Below are 6,546 nucleotides of genomic sequence, written 5' to 3'. Positions count from 1 at the left end.
ATTGTTATTCCATGAAGCTTCTCGCCGGATGTTCGTTCCTACAACAACAAAACTCGATCCCAAGCCACAAGAAAGCTTCCCAAAGTCCCAAATAACATTCTAACAAGCCGGACAACACATAAACAAGCAGATCAGAGAAATCTCCAGCTTAGATAAGCCATGGTCATGTACTTACCTTTGCCAAGAAGATTCTGAACCTCAAACAAGCAAAACCACGCTCCTACAACAATCCCAGCTATAGACTCTATAGGAACAACCTCAAATCTCCCAAAAACCTCAAGAACACTTAAGAATTTTTTCCTCTCTTTCTTTTTCTGCAGAAACGGCCAAACCTCGGCCAACCCACGAGTTTCTGCTTTTATAAGCGATTCCAGGGTTTCCTAACCCCAAAACGCAACGTTTAACTTAAACTCGTCCGCACATAACCGACCTTGCATCGATCAATGCATCCCCTAAGCCGGGATTCCGGTTCACGGATGTTACATCCATTACTTCCTGTAGAATTGGTAAATGCCATTCCCTTGTGGCCGGATTAATTAAATGATTAACCATTAAATTTGGATGCAATAGTCGACTCCTACAATTCGCGGGTCTAGGATGTTGATCGGGAATCCAAGGTTCCGTCATACCTAAATGTTAGAAACAGTTCTCACGATCCACCTTGCTCCTCGGATTACTAAGTCTTTGGTAGAGAAAATACTCTCCCAACCAAATGACGGTAAATACGGCTTTTTAGCCAACAAGGGATGCTTGTTCCTAAAGGATCGACCCTGCATCACCCGGGCAAACAAGGAATTCAGAAATTGAATTAATCGCCAATACTGTTTAGCAAGATACGCATAATTTAATTTATCCATGGCTCTAAACCCAACCCTCTATTGGCTTTTTTCTCACATAACTTATCTCAAGCCAACCAATGTACTGTCGGTCTCTATCGCTGGAGCTCCACCAGAAATTAGAGATGGTACTTGTTAACTTGGATGTGAGATCAAGAGGAAGTTTCAAAAATGACAAAAAATGGGTTGGGAGCGCCAGATAACAAACTTAATCAAAAATTTCCTTCCCACCCTTTGTTAGATGTTTCGCTAACCGACCGTTCACCCGATCATCCAACATGTCACAAACATAGCTGAAGACCTTATTACGTGATCCCTGAAGACCTTATTACGTGATACCCATACTTTAGCCTATTACAAAATCTACTTTGGCGAGATGCCTAAATAGTTTCTTTACCAATTGATCTAGAGTCTTATTCATTATGATAAAAATATTTTCCTTATATAAACCTAACGCACACATTATTAATGTTTAATTAATCATTGTTGAGGTATTAAAAACTTGATCTTTATTGTCTTCTTTATCAACGAAATTTTGTCCTTTTCAGTCACCGACTCACCGCCAAACTTAGTTTCTACTCGTTCATCATCTTCTTTTTGACAAAAGTTCCACATAATAGACTATTTTGTTGATAAAGATTTTTTTTTCTTTGCTATTCTATTTTTTTTTTAAGAGATATCATTTTATATCAAATTACAGGAGAGCTTCATTACAGATTTGTTAAATATCAAATTCCCAAAAAAGCAATATAGTATGGTTGGAAGTGTTGGAACCAAAGGTTCCTCTTCTGAAGGTGAAGTCGAATTGGTGTCGAGGTTGTCAAGTCTTATAAGCCGTTATCATGTGGGTGATTGTCAGAACTGTGCGAGTGAGAATAAAACACTGAAAAAGATCATGTGATGATTTGAAGAGACGGTAAACAAGTCTTTAAACCTTCCCGGACATAGCAAACCGACTGTCGGATAAGGATGGACTCATATGCCTAGTGTGAGGACCTGAGGTCCATTAATGAAGGTGAGCCTATGGACTAGGAATGGACATGGGACCCAGTGAGAGGTGGCGGTCGGGGCATTATAAGTGGTATCAGAGCAAAAACCTAGACGAGTGTGGAGTCGAGTGGACTCACACCGTCAGGGGTGACGGTCTTGGTGTGCAACAAGGACGTTGCGGTCATTTAGTGGGGATGAATTGTGACACTCCGGTTTAAGGGACATGCGGAGGGGTTTAAATGAATTGATTTGTCCACCTGCGTCACCAAAGTGCACTTATCTTTTCGGTCAAGGATCCTGAGAAAACTCCAGAGTTGAGCGTGCTTGAGCTGGAGTAGTTTTAGGATAGGTGACCTTCCGAGAAGTGGTTGTTGGAACTGGGCGAGTGAGGACAAAATACAGGGAAATATCATGTTATGATTTGTAGGAACGGTAAACAAGTCTTTAAAGCCTCTCAGACGTAGCAAACCTACTGTCGCATAAGGATGAACTTATGGGCCTAGTGAGAGGACGTGAGACCCATTAAGAAAAGTGAGCCCATAAACTGGGAATGGATATGGGGCCCACTGAGAGGTGGTGGTCAGGGTGTTACAAGTGGTATCAGAGCCAAACCTAGACAAGTGTGGAGTCGAGTGGGCTCACACCGTCTGGGTTACGGTCTTGGTGCACAATGAGGACATTGCGATCTGTTTGTGGGGGTGAATTGTGACACTCCAGTTTGCGGAGAGGTTTAAAAGAATTGATTTTGCCACTTATGTCACCAAAGTGCACTTATCTTTTCGATCAAAGATCCTGAGAGAACTACATAGTTAAGTGTGCTTATGCTGGAGTAGTTTTAGGATGGGTGACCTTCCGGAAAGTGACTGTCGGAACTATGAGAATGAGGAGAAAACACAGGGACGGTAAATCAGTCTTTAAAGCCTACTGAACGTAGCAAAATGACCATTGGATATGGATGGGCTCACAAGCCTAGTGAGAGGACGTAAGACCCATTACGGAAGGTGGGCCCCTTGACAGGGAGTAGACATGGGATCCACTGAGAGGTAGCGGTCGGAGCGTTACAAGTAGCTATTTGCTAAGTTGGGTAAGTGCAGTTTTTGGCAGAGGGAGATTGGATTTCTGTGTCACATTTTCTATACAGAGGGAGTTTTGTGGATCTAGAGAAGATTTAGTCCATCATAGATTGGCCTAGACTGCAAAATGCCACGAAGATCAGGAGTTCCCTTGGTTTGGCAGGATATTAAAGGAGGTTGTGAGGGTTTTGCGAGCAAGGAATAGCTGATGACTAGGCTGACAGGGAAATAGTTCTTTTTGTGTAGTCATAGGAGTGTGAGTAGGGTTTTATAAGGCTGAAGGAGATGTTGACCACTACACTAGTGTTTTCATCGCCAGAGCAGGGTGAGCCTTATGTGGTTTATACTACTGCTTCCAGAGTTGGCTTGGGGAGTGTGTTGATGCAAAATGAGAAGGTATTTTCTACGCTTTGTGGCAGCTGTAGAGGCATGAGGACAATTATCCTACTCATGACTTGGAGATGGCTGTTGTGGTTTTTGCCCTTAAGGGTTGGAGGCCTTATCTTTATGGTAGGTAGGTATAGGTGTTTAAAGAACATAAGAGCTTGAAGTACATTTTTATTCAGCCTGAGCTGAATTTGAGGCAGAGGCGGTGGATGGAATTGGTGGCTGATTATGATCTGGATATAGCTTACCATCCTGGTAAGACTAACCTGGTTGCAGATGCTCTGAGTCAGAAGAAGGTGGCATTGGCTCGGGAGCAGGATATGTGATTTCTCTAGCAATTACCCGATAAACTTAATCGTGAGACAATATATGCGGAGTCGAATACACAAGGACCAATGGTACACAAAAGATTTGCGAGACTTGTAAATAGCTAACACGGAAAAATATTTGTTTTGTTTTGTTTTCATGATTGTAAATAAAAATGCAAGAAATAAAACGGTTTAGCTTATGGGATTAAAACATTGAGTTATAGGGAAATGAAATTAAACAAGGAATTCAATAGTTAACAACCGTTCTAGAACATGAACACAAGATTTGACTAACTCTCTTTCAAGGTATTAATCACTAAAGTTGACTACTCAATTACTAAAATTTCATTTTTAATCTCCTAATCAAATTTGTATTATCAAACAAGTTCACTAAGTTCACAATATCCCCTAATGTCAGGCTAGAGAAAATATTGCTCAATTCATATTAGTTCAGACATTCTATGGAACACTTTTAAAGTATAGAGAATTCTAGAATCTAGAACAAGATGATCAGTTCTATTATAGCACTAAGAGCATATGAATTAAAGAACCACAAAGAAAATAGAATTCTCAACCAAAAATTAAGCCATTAAATCATTTGATCCCCTACTTAGAACCCTAAAACATAATTAGAAAACTACTCACACATATTGAATTCAATAACACAAAGAGACGAAGAAAACATAACTAAATTGATGAAATAAAATGCAAAGAGTTTAGAATTCTTCTCCAAATTCATTACAAGAAAACAGCCAATTTTCGAGGGAGAGAATCGTCGGTAAACCCTCGAAAACAGGCTTTTCTGACGATTTACCGAGAATAAAAAGTCATCGGAAACCGCTTGTCGGAAATTAGAACTCGTCTGAAATCCGTCGGATTTCCAAGGGATTTCCAAGGACGCCAAATTACTGAAAGATTTTCAATGGGATTTATCTTCCAACGTAATTCCAAGGACCAATCTTTTCGGTGAATTTCCGAGAGTCCAGATTTTTGACGGTTTTCCAAGAGATCAGATTTTCGACGGAATTCTAAGGACAAAAGCCTTTTGAGAGAATTCCAAGGGCTTCACGTTTCCAAGGGATTTCCAAGAGATAAGTTTTCCGAGGGATTTCCGAGGGATCTTGTTTCCGAAAACTTTCTGAGGACAATAGAGTTTCCGAGGACTTTCCGAGGGATCTTATATATAAATACAAAATTTAAAATAAAAATAAAAAATAAAATAGGAATTCTTCAATAATAAATAAATTAAAAATATATCAAAAATCTGAAAATAAATATATAAATATCCTAATACAAATAGTTTAGAAAAAAAAAATAACAATTTTCATAAAATTAAAATAGTTTAGAAAAAAAAAATAGTTAGGATTAGGAGGAGGGAATTGTCCAGAAAATTGGGAAGAAATGAAACTTTGAAGTTGGGAGAGTGTTGTTTGGATCTGGATAAATTGTGCCTTAATCTTGAGGTTTTCTTGCTTCAGTTTCTCGACCGTCGCGTCTTTTTCTTTTACGATCCGGTTAAGATCTTGAACTTGTTGAACAAGTTCATTGTCCCGAAGAAAAACCGAAGAGACATTCCCATCTCGTGACACAAGATATCCTAAACAGGGTCTCCGACCATTGGTTAAAGGAATTTCCTAAGTAAAAAAAATTAAGAAATGATTGGAAATAAATACAAAGACAAAACAATATATTCAAATATACCTCAAGACACATTTGGTGGATTTCCTGACGAGGTATATCAACTGTGGATGATGAGCCATCTTCAGAGAGTTGTGTAAGTCGTTCCATCTTCCGGAGCTTAATCTTCTCAATTTGTTCTGCGATAACCATATCTTGTATTTGTCCAGTTTTCTTGCTTCTGTGGTGGCTTCCGTAACATCTAACCAATCCTGTGCAACTCCTCCGACCTCTATTGTCTACATTTAGAGAAAAACATAACATATTAAATCTAAACAACTTATAAATTTTTCAAAAGTAAAAGTGATATATTAGAAAACTTACCATTTTTCTCTCATGTTTTTTAAAGGTTATAGAACCTCCATTATGGGTAGCTGGTCCCTTTCCACCACGTGTGCTCCTACGATTAATCGACTTTTGTGTGAAACAGCCTGCGTCTCATCCATCCTCCAATAGCTGATAAACCCTTTCCAAACATCAGGATTTAGACACTTATGCATTTTTTGCCTTGCTTCCACTTTTGCTTCCACGAATACAAGTGATTGCCGTAAGACGTGTTGGCTTGAATGTCAAAAGCTTTTCGTACTTTCTGACAATCATCGCTTTCCCAATTATAATTTTGCTACAAACAGTGAAAATTTAATAATTAAAATAAATCTAGAAATTAAATATTAAAACTTACAAAAACAAAAGAAATAACAGCTAACTTACAGCAAAAGTCTTGAACCACATCTTTTTGGTTTCTTCGTCCACATTCCCGTAAGTTTGCCATGGTTTATCCAATTGTGTCTTGAAAATATTAAGTATATATTTTGTTATTCCATTATCTAAACCAAACCTGAAAAACATGTTTTTAATACTAATTAGTTAAGGACCAATTCATCAATTTTCTTAATTAAATAAAATGAAGTTAATTACCATGTAGCTCCGTTTTCTTCTTTTGGGTGGAGTCTCAGCATATGTTGTCGGCCTGGTTGACTAACAAACTCTTCAATGCTCATAACTGGTGGAGGAGCTGAGTTCCTTGTCTCAGGGACACTAGAAAGAGTTTGAGATGGTAAGCCACTTTGTGATCGCCGGATCAGGAAACAGTTAGATGACGTCGCATGAAAATCTCCATAAGACCTACACAATTTAATAAAGTAGTTTTCAACAAATATATAAAATGAATTTTTATTTACAAAGCAATTTTAAAATCTAAAATATAACAATTTTAAAACTAAATCCAATCAAAATCTTTAAACTAATATCAATATTATAAGAAAAACCTACACA

Source organism: Camelina sativa, chromosome 8 (genome assembly GCF_000633955.1).
Source record: "Camelina sativa cultivar DH55 chromosome 8, Cs, whole genome shotgun sequence".
NCBI lineage: Eukaryota > Viridiplantae > Streptophyta > Magnoliopsida > Brassicales > Brassicaceae > Camelina > Camelina sativa.
This window is presented reverse-complemented; position numbering follows the sequence as displayed.